Genomic DNA, 18,140 nt, shown 5'->3' with positions numbered 1-18,140 from the left:
TCTTCTCTTGATTAGAGGGTGAATTGGACCATTTTCCTGTCAAAATGTAAAGAGTATACTTTTGGGTGTCAGGGAAAATGTATGGAGTAAGAAGTACATAATTTTCTATAGGAATGTAGTAAAGTAAAAGTAAAAGATGTGAAAAAAATAAAGTAAAGTTACCCCAAAAAACTACGTAAGTTGTACTTTAAAGTATTTTTACTTAAGTACATTACACCACTGTCAAATATTCGTTTTGAAACATCATACATTCGTATTTGTGTTGCTTATTGGTGTACAGAGTATGCTTGTTTTGCTTGCACGGAATTTGAAATGCGAGCCATCCCCTCTCGGTAGGCCTACAACTTAGGAGGTCAAAGCCTCAGCTAGGCCTACTCTCAGAACATTCTGGACGAGTGAGAAATCCTCCGTGCTTCGTTGAATGGGCCCACCTATTAAGGTCATTTCGACAGTGTTTGTTGAATAAAGCTTGTATTCGCGCGGGATAAACCTAGTCAAAAGTCTACAAAATATCCCTCCTCATTAAGTGGGAGAAAGAACGAATGTCCATGAGAAGATAAACAGTTATACTGGGGGGACATGGAACATTTGCCGCCATTTGCAGGAGACAGGTGTTCGACTATACCAGCAGGGCAGTGCTAACATATCACATGATATGTTTCTTTTAATCGATTATGAATAGCCATTACATAGTTACCGATTAATAAAGCTTTTCCAATAAGGAGTGGACATTTTCGTGTAGCAGTCTTTGAGAAAACAGACAATTAAAGCATGCTCATTTAATTGCAGTGGACGAGGAATCTTTTACTGCATATTTTTGTTTTCAACGTGGAATTATAAGAGCGCACTTTCTGTTTTGTATGTTGCAAGGGACGTATAAGGAAGTAGGTTTTCCTTAATCTTTCCCATACTTTTTTTTGTTGCGTTGTTTTCCTTTTGCATGACATGAGTAGAAGGGAGCGAGCGGGCATTGCCAAAATTCTCTCGGTATTTCCCCCTCCTCCCTGTCTTTAAGTAAATCCAGGAATAAAACTGCCTGTTGTCATAATAAAATGATAAATGGGTGCATTATTCGATCACGAAGCAGTTTCTGATTAATAGTACTTCCAACTGATTTGCACATTCTTGCGTTTAAACTGTTTAAACATCCTGAAAAGCTATTTGTATTACTTTAGACAGTATCCATTGGAGCGAGCTGATGTTAATTCAGTATGTTGCAAGTTGCGTTATAGTGAGCTTGCTTAATGACATCGAATGCATGCGTTTTAGAAGAAAAAAACAAGTATTTTTTTTATTTTTCACACAGCCTCTTGCTTTCAGTGTCTTGGCAAAAAAGTATCAGTTATGTAAAATCCATTATGGACATATGCATTTTCGCCATATGGAAATCGTTTTGGACTTTACTTGTAGCCTAAATATCATATACATATAATTTTACTTGAATTAACAATTACATTCAGAGTTGTTTTTGTTATCAATCATTTTAAGAATATCATATGCTGGTTGTATTTCAGCGTTTTTGTTTTCTCTGCACAACATTTAGAAGTTGTTCCTTTTCAGGTTTAAAAATGCTAACTCCCGTTCGTATAAGCTAGTAGCATAGCTAGCATACAGAAATCGGTGGTAGTAGCCAAAGTCGTTTTTAACTGCAATGCAGTTGATTAATGGCGATGACATGAACGTATAGGCTTTTGGGTTTGACATCCATACAAATATTAGGCTCATTTTGCTGGGCGGCAATGAAGAGATTTGGGATCATTCCCGGATGTCATCTTACCCCCACGCGTTTCCATGGCATTTCCATCGTTTGGGTCGAGTTCCATTGACCTCTTTACCACATCTATGGTAACATAAATATATTAAAACATTACACACATCTCTCTCTGCCTTGCTATTGTCATAGACATACTGTGCAGACTTACCTTTAACAGGGGTCTCTCGAGGCCATAAACTAGAAAGAGGGGAAAAACCAAAGAGCCTTATATTCCCCCACCTACAGCAAGATAAAGATAAATATTGTTTTTAATATTTACATGTCCTCACCCCTGCTTTATTTCTTTATACACTGAACAAACATATAAACTGTAAAGTGTTGGTCCCATGTTTCATAAACTGAAATATAAAATCCCATACATTTTCCATGCACACTTAGAGCTTATTTCTCTCAAATTTTGTGCACAAATTTGTTTACATCCCTGTTAGAGAGCATTTCTTCTTTGCCAAGATAATTAATCCACCTGACAGGTGTGACATATGAAGAAACTGATTAAACAGCATGATCATTACACAGGTTCACCTTGTGCTGGGACAATAAAAGGCCGCTTTAAAATGAGCAGTTCTGTCACACAACACAATGCCACAGATGTCTCAAGTTTTGAGGGTGTGTGCAATTGGCATGCTGACTGCAGGAATGTCCACCAGAGCTGTTGCCAGAGAATTGAATGCTAATTTGTCTACCATGAGCTGGCTCAAATGTCATTTTAGAGATTTTGGCAGTACGTCCAACGGCCTCACAACCACAGACCACGCGAAACCACACCAACCCAAGACCTCCACACCACCTGCGTGATCGTCTGATGGGGGGTGGGGTGGGGAGGGGGTGATGCTGAATAGTATTTCTGTCTGTAATAAAGCCCTTTTGTGGGGAAAGACTTATTCTGATGGGCTGGGCCTGGCTCCCCAGTGGGTGGACCTGGCTGCCAAGTAGGTGGGCATATGCCCTCCAAGGCCCACCCATGGCTGCACTGCTGACCAGTCATGTGAAATCCATAGATTAGGATCTAATGAATTTATTTAAATTGACTGATTTCCTTATATGAACTGTAACTCAGTAAAATCTTAGAAATTGTTGCATGTTACGTTTATATTTTATTCAGTGTACACTACATTCGGAAAGTATTCAGACCCCTTGACTTTTTCCACATTTTGTTACATTACAGCCTTATTCTAAAATGTATAACATTTTCCCCCCTCATCAATCTACACACAATACCCCATAATGACAAAGCAAAAACAGGTTATACATTTTTTCAAATGTATTAAAAATGTAAAAAACCAAAATATTACATTACATAAGTGTTCAGCCCCTTTGCTATGACACTCGAAATTGAGCTCAGGTGCATCCTGTTTCCATTGATCATCCTTGAGATGTTTGTAAACCTTGATTGGAGTCCACCTGTGGTAAATTCAATTGATTGGACATGATTTGGAAAGGCACACACCTGTCTATATAAGGTCCCACAGTTGACAGTGCATGTCAGAGCAAAAACCAAGCTATGAGGTCGAAGGAATTGTCTGTAGAGCTCCGAGATAGGATTGTGTCAAGGCACAGATCTGGGGAAGGGTACCAAAGCATTTCTGCAGCATTGAAGGTCCCCAAGAACACAAGAGCTGGCCACCCGGCCAAACTGAGCAATCGGTGGAGAAAGGCCTTGGTCAGGGAGGTTACCAAGAACCCGATGGTCACTCTGACAGAGCTCCAGAGTTCCTCTGTGGAGATAGGAGAACCTTCCAGAAGGACAACAATCTCTGCAGCACTCCACCAATCAGGCCTTTATGGTAGAGTGGCCAGATGGAAGCCACTCCTCAGTAAAAGGCACATGACAGCCCACTTGGAGTTAGCCAAAAGACGCCTTAATGACTCTCAAACTATGAGAAACAAGATTCTCTGGTCTGATGAAACTAAGACTAACTCTTTTCCCTGAATGCCAAGCATCACGTCTGGAGGAAACCTGGCACCATCCCTACGGTGAAGCATAGTGGTGGCAGCATCATGCTGTGGGGATGTTGTTCAGCGGCAGGGACTGGGAGACTAGTAAGGATCGAGGGAAAGATGAACGGAGCAAAGTACAGAGATCCTTGATGAAAACCTGTTTCAGAGCGCTCAGGACTTCAGACTGGGGTGAAGGTTCACCTTTCAACATGACAACAACCCTAAGCACATAGCCAAGACAATGCAGGCGTGGCTTCGGGACAAGTCTCTGAATGTCCTTGACTGACCCAGCCAGAGTCCAGACTTGAGCCTGATCGAACATCTCTGGAGAGACCTGAAAATAGCTGTTTTGCAACGCTCCCCATACAACCTGACAGAGCTTGAGAGGATCTGCAGAGAAGAATGGGAGAAACTCCCCAAATACAGGTGTGCCAAGCTTGTAACATCATACCAAGAAGACTTGAGGCTGTAATCGCTGACAAATGTGCTTTAACAGAGTACTGAGTAAAGGGTTCGAATAGTTATGTAAATCTGATATTTCCGGCTTTTAAAAAAAAAATATTTGCAAAAATGTAAAAAAAACTGTTTTTGCTTTGTCATTATGGGGTATTGTGTGTAGATTGATGAGGGGAAAAAAACTATTTCATCCATTTTAGAATAAGGCTGTAACGTAACAAAATATGGAAAAAGTCAAGGGGTCTGAATACTTTCCGAATGCACTGTAGTTGCTGAATGAAGTGACAAGGAATCTTATATGCAATTTCACATCTCAAGATTAGAATAATGGGTAATCAAGTTAGACAGACAGAGTATGGCCTTTTAAACAGGGCAATCAGGAAGATTCAAGGGAAACTCAAAAGACCGTTCCTGTGAGAGACAGAGTAGGCTGCAGAAGGGGAAGGGAGAGTGCAAGATGGGTTATGATACGGATACAATAAATTCCAATGGATCAATGCTATGGAGGCTTGCTTGGTTTATGAGCATCAGAGGTGTCTGATGGATTTTAATCGCAGGATAGCAATCAGAGGGAAATGGGGATGTTATTGCAGTAAATCCCAGTTCCTTCGGTGGTGGGCGAATAGCAAAGCTGCTCTATGGTGATTATTGTTATTAACTTGCGTGATCTGTCCCGTGTGGCTCAGTTGGTAGAGCATGGTGTTTGCAACGCCAGGGTTCTGGGTTCGATTCCCACGGGGGACCAGTATGGAGAAAAAAATGTATGAAATGTATGCATTCACTACTGTAAGTTGCTCTGGATACGAGCGTCTGCTAAATCACTAAAATGTAAATGTAAAAAAAATCTGACATCTAGTGCAATTGTGTGCAACTTGCTGGTTGGATAGAATTCCCCAGTTTCATTTGAGGGAATGATTGACTCCTAGGCACAATGCTAGGGATTAGAACTATAACACACACACTGAGATAGAGAGAGAAACAGAGGCAGACTTCAACTGGCTTTGCAAAAAGTAAAAAATATGATGACACTCCCATCAATGTGTATGCTGGCAGCCTACCAAGTAAATTCCACGATCACGCATTATTAAATCCACCAGCAGTCAGGATCCGACTGGCTTGGGTACCACCAACCTCCATAGCCCTGAGGTCAACTGGGGTGCATGAGTCCACAGCTGTCAAGAATGCCTTTCTCATTTAATTTAATTTACATTTGTAGCAAAATGGCTCTGGTGAGTGATTCCAATGCAAGGGGGAGGCATGAGGCTTTGAATACGTGTGGGACAGCTGCAAACAGTCCTTCCATGGCTACATTTGCCATCCTGATTACATGTCAACCCCCAGTTCAACCCATACCCCAGAACCCCAGAGACCTCTGTGACACCATGCTGTTGACTGTTACTGTGCTAGGGAAGGAGAAGAGTGCAGGATCCTTGGCACAATCTCTATTTAGGGCTGTTCTGAAGTGTTGCCATGCCGTATCACATTCAAGTTCAACAGTTCACGAACAGCCAGGGCACTTACACTTGCTAAAGTTTGGAGATTATAAAGAGACCTTTGTAACCTCTACAGCCCACACACACCAGCCCAGAGCCCTATAGCCACCAGGTGCATTTGTCTTCAGCAGAAATAGATCCCCTGGTGACATATAAGCAGCTAGGCATGACCATGGGCCACACACGGTGAGGGAGGCACAGAGGGAAGGTCATATGTGTATATCTGAGCTGTCAAAGATAGCAGAGATATGTCATGTCATTTTGGATAATGAGACTTACAGTAAAAACCCAAAGGAAATTCATGTTACTGTAATTACAAGCAAATATAGACAGTGATGCTATAGGCCTTTAATGGATGGTAGCCTATATCAATATGACTGAAGTGCTGTATGTGGCATAACTGGTTTTGAAAGTGAACAGTCTTAAGGCCAAGTGTATGTTGCATGGTGAACACAGTTGACTTTCTTTGAATAGTAATCTGTTGTGGGGTTTAATTCCAAAATGCAATCGTTAAATACATATATTTTATTTATACTAAGCTTACAGAATTGTCACAACTTTCCACAAATAAATTTACTTTGTCTGAGAATGTAATATCACATACAAATTCAGTATGTTAATATTCAATGAACATAAAAATGTCCCTATCATTCAAGACGTCTTAGGTTACATAAAATACATCGGAATAGTCAATATTATATTATGCCCTTCGGATTCCAAAGGGTGAGTTTGATCTATGCGTATATTACATCTGTGTTCAATGGGGCCCATGCATTGCAGTAGCGGATCATTGGTGGTCCATGGTTACAGTGGGGGAAAAAAGTATTTGATCCCCTGCTGATTTTGTACGTTTGCCCACTGATAAAGAAAGGATCAGTCTTTAATTTTAATGGAAGGTTTATTTGAACAGTGAGAGACAGAATAACAACAAAAAAATCCAGAAAAACGCATGTCAAAAATGTTATAAATTGATTTGCATTTTAATGAGGGAAATAAGTATTTTCATGTTATTCAGAGCATTGATGACTGTAATTGTGTTGCTGGCAACAATTTAATTACACTTTTTGCTGATGTTTACTGACACAGGCCATATTCAACGGGTGTTGAGCACTTGTAAATTCATTATTCTGAATTTACAAACCACCCGAATGTCCATTGAGAACGCACAATGACTATATAATTTAGCTAAGCTAAGAATGACGGGAATAATCAGGTCAATAAACGTTGGGTAGTTAGTTAGCCTATAGTTAATACACTGGCAAGTTTGATGTAATAAGTAGCCAACTAACGTTAGGTAGCTAGCTAACATACCGGTACATACTGCTGTAATGATATGCTAAGTGGTTCGTTAGGACAGCATAGCTAACGCAGGGGGCCTAGTGGTTAGAGCGTTGGGCCAGTAACTGGAAGGTTGCTGGATGAAATCACTGAGCTGACAAGGTAAAAATATGTAATTCCACCCCTGAGCAAGGCAGTTAACCCACTGAGCTGTGGCTGTTGATTAAGGCAGCTCCCTGCACCTCTCTGATTCAGAGGGGTTTGATTAAATGTGGAAAATACAGTTCAGTTGAATACTTTCATTGGACAACTGACTAGGTATCCCCCTTTCTGAAACAAATTGTCAGTCAACAAAATGTGTGAGGTAACTTATTTGAAAAGTCATGACTTTAGTACATTGCTAAACATTTGTCATAATTAGTCAAAACAATGAATTTGTATCTGCTCTGGTTGTACTTCGGCTGCATATTTTCCGCCATTTTCTTCAAATCTGAAAACGATGTGAAGCCAAGCCCATTTCCTGAAGAATTGCATAATGTGCCCTAAAATACGGAAATAGTGTCCTCTGCATGTATACTTCGTAGTTTGGCGAATTTAGTACAACACCCGGGAACTTTTGGCATACTAACTATATCTATACTATGACCAATAAGCATACCATATACTCAATTCACGTAACAAAGAGTATGGTTAGTGCGGTTAGTATTCGAACACAGCTTATGTCTAATAAATCACTGTGCGTGTTTATTTAATTCCCTGAGGCAACAGTCTTATTTCCGTACTACTCCCCAGTGGTGTGGACTCTAGTCAAATGACTTGGACTTGAGTCTGACTTAAGTCACAAATTTGATGACTTGAGACTTGACTTGATAGAAAATAAAATATCTTGAGACTTGACTTGTACTTGGAGCCTCAAGACTCAGGTCTTGACTTTGACTTGAGGCTAATGCCTTGAAATTATCTGGACAGGTTTTGTAACATTTTGTCACTCATTTTGTGGCACAGTCCCGCAGCCAGAGACAGTGGCTGCGTTTCAAACTCATAAAAGACACATCCTCATCCACTTATACATCCTCACCTTATGCCCTTGGGGGAATCCCCGCGGCCACATTTTTCGGCAGTCCAAATGATTAACCAAGCAAGTGAAGTTTGCAATGTAAGCCCCTCAGCCCTCGTTTTTAATGGAGTTTGCGAGCGTACACTTCGGGGCTGTCACGTCCTGACCAGCAGATGGAGCTATTGTATTCGTTTTGGGGTCAGGACGTGGCAGTTTTGTGTGTGTGAATGTTTGTGTTGGTGATTGGGACTTCCAATTGAAGGCAGGTGTGTTGAGTTGCCTTTGATTGGGAGTCCTATAAAGGTGTGTGTATTTTTCTTTGGGGTTGTGGGTAGTTGTTTTTGAACTGCGTTTAATAGCCTGCAGAACTGTTGCACTGTCGCGAGTATCTCTTATTGTTTTGTCAAGTGGATGCTTTACTCCTTTTTCTTCGAAATTAAAATATGAGTATCCATATTCCCGCTGCGTCTTGGTCCTCTTCTCTCCAGTACGACATATTTTGTGACAGGGGCCTGAAACACTCCATAATTATACTTGCGAGGATTGTACATCCGCTAAGAAAAGTCCACCAAAACTTTAAACCTTGTCAATATGGAGAAGTCAACATACAAGTGTAAGTATAACAAATGTAAATAAGTTAGAAATTGTGCTACTAATGCACAAACACGTCTCGATAAAGTAATGATGCTTTTGGAAATTGTATAAATAAAACAGAAGTTCAGAAGTTCCAGCTAGGCAGGCTAATGTTAGTTAGCTAATTAATTTGCTAGCTATCATACAGTAGGCATATATTAATAATTATATAGTTAATATAAGAAGACATGCAATCATAATTGACTGTAGTGCATATAAAGCACCCACAAGTTACCGTTGGCTGAAAACACAATCATCGCTGGACGAACAAGTGACGAATTTCCGGGCAAGGGCAGTCCATTCAAAAATCATTCCTTCCTCCCTTGTCAGATGTCATGAAACGTCATCAGAAGTGTCCACTTAATTTGATGGCTGAGGGGAGAGGGTGTGTCTGTTAAGTGTTTGGAATGCAGCCAGTATCGCATTTGCAACAAAAAAAATGATTGGCTAGTGAAACTCACACTCGGCCCTTTCATTAGACCAGTAAACTGTCAATTAAGTTGGATGAGCTAGAGCAGGTATTCCCAAACTGTGGTACACGCGCAATGCCATCAAGGGTACGCCAAATAAAAATGTGATTCATATATTTAAAAAAAATATATATATATATATATATATATATATATATATATGTTATTTAAAAATATATATATATATTCACATTTTCAAACAGTGCATTTATATTTTCCAACGGGGCTATACATTTGGGTGAGGTTTTTTTCTCGCCTGAGTAGCCTTGTTTCACTGCCAAACATAAAATGAAACCATCTAGTGTTCAGCGAAATAACAACACAATGTCAAATACAGGTAGCCTAGTCAAATAATTAACATCCAATTACATTAACCATTACTCCGTCGCAGGAATTCCACTAACGGTCCATATGTAGCCAAATGTAGCTGCTGCTCATTCCGTTTGCTCGAAAATTGATAAATGGTTAAATAAAGTAAGGCCCGCGTCCATAGAGACACATACCAGCTCTACTGGTAGTACTGCTACTACCAGCAGTACTACACCTGCACCTGTCGATGACACAAGTTGTTCAGCTTCCACGAGCACATCCAATGCTAGCATCAGTAATTCTACATTTGTTGTTAGTCCAGCTAGCATGGACACTGACAGTTGTGAATCTGATGCAGCCGAAGAGCTACTGTCCCCTTACCCGTGAAAGCACCGAACAGGCAGGGACGTTGGACCAACGAAGAGGCGCAAATATAATAAGAACTACATTGATTTGTGGTTCACTTATATTGGGAGTAGTGCCTTTCCTCAGCCACAGTTTGTTGTATGTGCAAAAGTACTATCTCACAACTCGATGAAACCTTTAGGAACAAACACGCCAATTTGGAAAATAAGACACTGGAGTTTTTTTGCGAGAATTAAGACAACTTTCGAGTAGTAAGACCTGTATGAAAGCAACAGATAACATAAATAAGAAGGGGCTAGAAGCGTCTAATATGGTGAGCTACCTAGTGGCTAGGACAGGCAAGCCCCATACTATTGTGGAGGACTTAATTCTTCCTGCTGCCGCAGCTATGGCTGGGACAATTCTGGGGAAAGGCCAAAAAAACTATACAGACAATGACTTCATCAAACAACACTGTTTCACGATGCATCAGTGACATGGCAGGAGATGTTTTGAAACAATTACTGCTTCGCATGCAGGCCAGTGAATTCTATGCGTTACAGCTGGATGAGTCAACAGACGTGGCAGGCCTGGCACAGTTCCTGATATATATCCGTTATGTTTATGGGGGTCAATTAAGGAAGACATCCTCTTCTGCAAACCACTGGAAACCAGGACAACAGGAGAGGTATTTTTTAAAATACTGGACAGCTTTGTGACATCAAATGGACTTTGGTGGTCAAGATGTGTTGGTATCTGTACTGATGGCGCAAAAGCCATGACAGGGAGACATAGTGGAGTGGTAACGCGTGCAAGGAGTTGCTCCCGATGCCACTTGGGTGCACTGAAGCATCCACAGAGAGGCTCTTGCTGCCAAGGGAATGCCTGACAGCTTGAAAGACGTTTTGGACACTACAGTGAAAATGGTTACCTTAATTAAAGCAAGGCCCCTGAACTCTCGTCTATTTTCTGGACTATGCAATGATATGGGCAGTGACCATGTAACGCTTTTACAACATACAGAAGTGCGCTGGTTATCAATGGGCAAAGTATTGACACTTTTTTTTTTTTAATTGAGAGACAAGCTTAAAGTTTTCTTTACTGACCATCATTTTCACTTGTCTGACAGCTTGCATGATGACAAGTTTCTCACATGACTGGCCTATCTGGGTGCTGCTTTTTCTCACCTGAATGATCTGAATCAAGGATCACAGGGACTCTCCGCAATTACATTCAATGTGCTGGATAAAATTGAAGCTCTTCTCGGTCTGCATTAACAAGGACAACACACAGGTCTCTCCATCATTGTATGATTTTTTTGTGTGCAAATGAACTCAAGCTTACGGACAATGTCAAATGTTACTGAGCCACAGTCAGGCTCAGTTGGTAAAGCATGGTGTGTGCAACGCCAGGGTTGTGGGTTTGATTCCCACGGGGGGCCAATAAAAAAATGCATTAAATGAAATGTATGCATTCACTACTGTAAGTCGCTCTGGATAAGAGTGTTTGCTAAATGACTAAAATGTAATGTAAATGTTATATAGCTAGTGAATCACCTGAGTGTGTTGGGTGTGCAAATATGCAGGTACTTTCCCAAAATGGATGACACAAACAGCTGGATTTGTTATCCCTTTCATGCCCTGCCTCCAGTCCACTTACTGATATCTCAACAAGAAAGCTTCATTGAAAGTGCAACAAGCGGTTCTGTGAATATTGATTTTAATAAAGCCCTTTTTTCTCATTTTCCGCCTGACTGACGTGGCCAAAGTAAACTGCCTGTTGCTCAGGCCCTGAAGCCAGGCTATGCATATAATTGGTACCATTGGAAAGAAAACATTTTGTAGTTTGTAGAAATGTTAAAATAATGTAGGAGACTATAACACAATAGATATGTTAGGAGAAAATTCAAAGAAAAACCAACCAGATTTTTTTGTTTTTTGAGAGCCCATGCTGTTACAATGGAAAGTATAGGGGCATTCTGAAATCTAGCTCTCAGGGTGCAGTCCTATGGCTTCCACTGGGTGTCAGCACTCTATGTTCAGGGTTTCAGGCTTGTTTCTTCCAAAACGAATAAGAATAAGGAGTTTCAGTACTGGGGCACACTCTTGGAAATTTGTGTATGCGCGTGCGATGAAGACAAGATGCACCTGCAAATATCGGTTTCCAATTGAACATACTTCTTTCCGAATGAAATATTATAGTTTGATTACATTTTAGAGTATCTGAGGAGTCAATAAAAACACATTTTGACTTGTTTTAACAAAGTTTAGCAGTAGATTTATGGATTAGTTTCTCTGCATGTTGAACGAGTGGATTACTCAAATCGATGGCGCCAACTAAACTGACTTTTTGGGACATAAAGAAGGATTTTATCTAACAAAACAACACTACATGTTATAGCTGGGACCCTTTGGATGACAAATCAGAAAAGTAAGTGAATATTCAATTGCTATTTGTGAATTTATGAAACCTGTGCCAGTGGAAAGATATTTTGATGTGGGGCGCCATCCTCAAACAATCACATGGCATGCTTTCGCTGTAATAGCTACTGTAAATCAGAGAGTGCAATTAGATTAACAAGAGTTTAAGCTTTCAACCGATATAAGACACTTGTATGTACCTAAATGTTTAATATTTATAATTTTTATGATTATTTATTTGAATTGCGCGCCCTTCAGTTTCACCGGAAGTTGTCCCGCTAGCAGGACGCCTAGCCTTAAGAAGTTTCATAAACCACTGCCAGATTTCTGGATTGGGCTGCGCTCAAAGTATCCTGCTCAAAGTATCCTCAAATCGTGCTGTTAAGACACTGATGCCCTTTGCAACCACCTACCTATGTGAGAATGGATTCTCGGCCCTCACTAGCATGAAAACTAAATACAGGCACAGACTCTGTGGGGCAAAGGATTTAAGTCTGAGATTCTCTCCAATACAACCCAACATTGCAGAGTTATGTGCATCCTTTCAAGCATACCATTCTCATTAACCTGTGGTGAGTTATTCACAATTTTCGATGAACAAATAAGGTTTTATATGTAAGATGGTTATATAAAGAGCAAAATGATTGATTATTATTATTTGTGCCCTGGTCCTATAAGAGCTCTTTGTCACTTCCCAAGAGCCGGATTGTGACAAAAACTCACAATCATTCTTATGTTTAATAAATTGTAAGCCTGCCACAGTACGTGTGTGGCTGATGGCAAAAAACAACATTTGAGAGTGCGCTGACCCTGGTGCTAGAGGGGGTATGCAACTGGAGGTTGAATGTTTGAAGGGTTACAGGACTATAAAAAGTTTGAGAACCACTGAGCCAGAGCATTGAGAAGGTTTGAAGGGGTTGATAGTGAGAAACTGATGGGAAAACAAACAAAACACATTTTATAGGCTACATATACCATATGTATTTTATATTTATATCTTTGAGTGTTCGATCTGGTCAATAACATACATTTACTGCATTGGACCAAATTCTCCTTTCAAAAACATCTAATCTCTGCTTCAGAACCCCAAAATTGCGTGTCTTGACTGTTGACCAATGACCAGTCATCAGCATTGGCGCGCAAAGGCGGGCGCACATCACCAGATTAGTGACCAGAAAGACCTTGTTTAATTTTCTCGGGTTTTGACTGGCAAAACAGAGTAGCCTACGTCTGTTAATATTATCCATATAAAGTAGACTAACCATTTGGCAATCTGCTACAGATGCATCTTTGCCACAGCAATACCCGGGTCCTAATTTATATCAGCTGCATAAATGTAACACTAAATATCTGCGTGCGCAGAGATTTCTCAATTTGGGGCAAAACGTACAAACGCATGTTTCCCGTTATAAATCAGACCTGTCCTCTTAACTGTGCACGTGTGAACGAGCATTATAAATCCTCCTGAAAAATACCCATACTTGTACCTTTTATGGTGACAATAACGCCCTTATTTGCTGATGTATAGTTTGGAAGTATTGGAATTAGGCCAAAACAGTAGGCAAAACAGTAGGCAAAACAGTAAAGGAAATAGCAATGTCGAATTTGATGAAATGTCTTTGGAGGTGTTGGCAGAATGTTTTCTTTTGCAGTGACATTTGCGGTATCTGACCGTTTCTGAAAGACTAAAAAAATTGCAAATTGTTGTGGACCTGTAAACAGATCGTTTGAATGCAATAATGTGTTGCGTTCACTTTCCCCCGAATTTAAATACACTGCACTGCCCACTAATTCAGATTTGTTTTAATCTACACTCTTCAACGCAAAATATGTTTAAAAAAAACCTATCGGATGCATAGAGCAAAAACTTGAAATTATAATACCCTAACTAATAGTCCCAGTTAAATGAGAGATGCGCATGGTAATTTGGTGTATGGCTACTACGGGAATATAAACTCATGGCCAGAAAATGAGAGGAATTTATTCCGCAATGGTTATGATACAATACCGTTCAAAGGTTTGGGGTCACTTTATAAATGTCCTTGTTTTTCGTGAAAACATGCATGAAATTAGTTGCAAAATGATTAGGAAATGTAGTCAAGACGTTGACAATGTTATAAATAGTAATTGTGTCCTTCAAACTTTGCTTTCGTCAAAGAATCCTCCATTTGCAGCAATTGCAGCCTTGCAGACCCTTGGCATTCTAGTTGTCAATTTGTTGAGGTGATCTAAAGAGATTTCACCCCATGCTTCCTGAAGCACCTCCCACAAGTTGGATTGGCTTGATGGGCACTTCTTACGTACCATACGGTCAAGCTGCTCCCACAACAGTTCAATATGGTTGAGATCGGGTGACTGTGCTGGCCACTCCATTATAGACAGAATATTAGCTCACTGCTTCTTTCCTAAATAGTTATTACATATTTTGGGGCATTGTCCTGTTGTAGGAGGAAATTGGCTCCATTTAAGCGCTGTCCACAGGGTATGGCATGGCGTTGCAAAAGGGAGTGATAGCCTTCCTTCTTTAAGATCCCTTTTACCCTGTACAAATCTCCCACTTTACTACCACCAAAGCAGCCCCAGAGCATCACATTGCCTCCACCATGCTTGACAGATGGCATCAAGCACTCCTCCAGCATATTTTCATTTTTTCTGCTTCTCCTGAATGTTCTTCGTTGTGATCCAAACACCTCAAACTTAGATTCGTCTGTCCATAACACTTTTTTCCAATCTTCCTCTGTCCAGTGTCTGTGTTCTTTTGCCCATCTTAAATCTTTTCTTTTTATTGGCCAGTCTGAGATATGGCTTTTTCTTTGCAACTCTGCTTAGGAGGCCAGCATCCCGGAGTCGCCTCTTCACTGTTGACGTGGAGACTGGTGTTTGCAGGTATTATTTAATGAAGCTGCCAGTTGAGGACTTGTGAGGCGTCTGTTTCTCAAACTAGACACTAATTTACTTGTCCTCTTGTTCAGTTGTGCAAGGGGCCTCCCCTTGCACCGGGGCCTCCCACTCTTTGTATTCTTGTTAGAACCAGTTTACGCTGTCCTGTGAAGGAAGTAGTTCGAGATCTTCAGTTTCTTGGCAATTTCTCACATGAAATAGCCATCATTTCTCAGAACAAGAATAGACTGACTAGTTTCAGAAGAAAGTTATTTGTTTCTGGCCAATTTGAGCCTGTAATCGAACCCACAAATACTGATGCTCCAGATACTCAACTAGTCTAAAGAAGGCCAGTTTTATTGCTTCTTTAATCAGGAGAACAGTTTTTCAGCTATGCTAACATAATTGCAAAAGGGTTTTCTAATGATCACTTAGCCTTTTAAAATTATAAACTTGGATTAGCTAACACAACGTGCCATTGGGACACATGAGTGTGTAAGGACCAACGCCGTGGATGAGAAACAGGTACGTGGAGTCAACATTTAATAAGGAACAGACATGAAACAAGACAGGCAGGCACAGCGTCAGCACACGGGCAAAACAACGGCATACGGCAATCAATGCAGCAGCGGGGAACAGAGATGGGAACTGAAAAATATAGGGGAGGTAATAAACAGGTGATTGAGACCAGGTGAGTCCAATAATACGCGTGACGGGGAAAGGCAGGTGTGCGTAATGCTGGGGAGCCAGGGAGGGAGAGCGGGAGCAGGCGTGACAGAGTGATGGTTGCTGATAATGGGCCTCTGTACGCCTGTGTAGATATTCCATTAAAAATCAGCCGTTTTCAATAGTCATTTACAATATTAGCAACGTCTACACGGTATTTCTGATCAATTTGATGTTATTTTAATGGACAACAAAATGTGCTTGTCTTTCAAAAACCAGAACATTTCTAAGTGACCCCAAACTTTTTGAACGGTAGTGTATGTATTATGTTCATAAATGAAATATTGCCTACGCTAGAAATCACATTACAGTACTCAGATGTAGCCTACAAACGTCAATGGAAAAGGTGAACCGTCTGTTCCACGGGATCGGATCACATAGAGCAAAAATAGACGACTTGAAAGACCTTCTCTATTTACTACTGTGTAGTGGGTCCAATTAAATGAGCGATGGGACGAATGGTAGTCTATCCAAACCTGTTGTAGGCCTATAGGCTATTTTTTTGAGTAGCCTATGAAACCATTACAGTCAGAAAAGGTGAGGACTGTATTCTGCAATGATCATGGACATGAAATAAATAATAGGAAATATATTCCTATTTCAAATTATTTTAGAATTCAAAGAATGTACTAATGGCAAATGATTGCACCTTGTTATTACATTTAGCTAGACCTACCTGTTTTTGTGTTGTTGTTATGAATAAGAGTGTCGTCATATATTCCTAATTTGCAAAAGGCTACTAGGACATTTTTTTTGCCTTGCAATGCAAGACTTCAACCACTAGAAACTGTGAGTACGCAGTATAAGCGCATCCCCACTTCAAGTTCAGTTTTTATAAATGTCAACTTTTGCGTGAAAATTGGTTCACAAATGTTTTGGGGCATATTTTTTTAATTTGCAAAGTTTATAAATGAGGACCCTGGTAATTTCATTGATAATTGACATATTTTGTGTGGGTTATACAGGCCTACGTCAGTGGTGGTACTGGCTATATGTCTAAAGATATCTGTAACATCGCACCACCTTCACTTATGGGATGAAGATGTAACATACTCTGGCGAATGAATTGCGATATTTGTGAGGAAGAAAAAGGCTACAGACAAGGAGCATGCTTTCCATCCGATCCTGCAACCTCCACAGGTAGGCCATATGAACCTGCTTGCTCTGAACTCCAAAGTGGCAATGTGACATAATATCCCTAGTTGATATTGACTGCTAACATGAATGACTTTCTGCTCAAATTCCAGGTGTAAAACACAGTTTATTTTTCTGTATCTTGCGTTTTGAAAATGCTTGATCGTTTATTGCTGTCAGGATAGGCTGCATTTGCGCCGCGATTGTGCTCGGGTGTTTGCCCTGCGCGCGCGTGCATGTGCGTGCGTGGGGGCGCAAGCTTTGAACCACTCCTTTTTGGGGGTTGTGGATCAAAAAGTGTGAAAACCACTGAGCTAGTGAACAATTGCTGATTTGATGTACAGTTATAGGATCCGGTACAGAGCAAACTTCTAATTGTAGGGAGACAGGATTACCATAATAATAAATATGCAGCTTCAAAAATTGTTTGGTGATCAAGAATATGAACCGTTTACTTTGCAAGCTCAGCAACAATGGGGCAAAACCCTAACCCTAACACAGGCCTACCGGTCTTTTGGTATGTTAAAATGGCTTGAAATGAATCATTTAGTTATGAATTTTGTATTTGTTGTTAAAAATGAATTATTACATAATCAAAATGTGTTGTAGACAAAATAATGAAAAAGGCTGTCTGGTAGCCTCAACAAATAGACAAAGATTTATATTTCAAGAAGTCATTGCCTGTAGCCTATATATTTGTTTGACTTGACTTGAAAAAATGTGTGACTCGACTTGCTCTTAGAATGCACGACTTGGACTTGACTCAAGACTAGACCAGTTGTAATTGGACTTGGACCTTGTGACTTGAGACTTGCTCTATTCTCTCTTGTAATCTGGCAACAGAATACTAATAAAATCAAGAGACTCAAGCATGTCTGTTTGCCTTTCGCCTCCTATGGCCTCTTTGCACGCAGCCCTAAAAAACAAACCTGGACCGATTATGACTGTATCAACCTTCAGGGAGACAGGCAAGCTGTCACACAGACCGATTTAACCCTTTCCTGGTGTTGGACATTTGGTGCAACACTCAGCAATGAAGAAAACAGTTATTTAAATGAAACATTTACGAGATAGTATCAACAAATCTAAAATACACGTATAATTAAGCTGCCACGTTTGTTCCATTATTTCCTGTCGACTAGACAAGTAAAATAGAGGAAACAATTCATATGTGAATATTTAAAAGTGAGTAAAAACGTTGTAAAAATGGACAAGTGAAAAACAATA

At 40.3% G+C, this 18,140-nt stretch overlaps 1 long non-coding RNA gene across 1 annotated transcript; it reads right to left on the bottom strand.

Moving 5' to 3' along the window:
• LOC115200827 (uncharacterized) lies at nucleotides 1-2,078 on the bottom strand. Its single transcript, XR_003879602.1, has 3 exons — nucleotides 1,923-2,078; nucleotides 1,778-1,840; nucleotides 1-36 (listed from the first exon to the last, which is right to left on the bottom strand). It is a non-coding gene; the product is annotated as an uncharacterized LOC115200827 (long non-coding RNA).
• Nucleotides 2,079-18,140: the final 16,062 nt, after the last annotated feature.

Source organism: Salmo trutta, chromosome 10 (genome assembly GCF_901001165.1).
Source record: "Salmo trutta chromosome 10, fSalTru1.1, whole genome shotgun sequence".
NCBI classification, from domain to species: Eukaryota; Metazoa; Chordata; class Actinopteri; order Salmoniformes; family Salmonidae; genus Salmo; species Salmo trutta.
The sequence above is the reverse complement of the archived record's forward strand: the minus strand, read 5'-3'. Positions and strand labels throughout refer to the sequence as shown.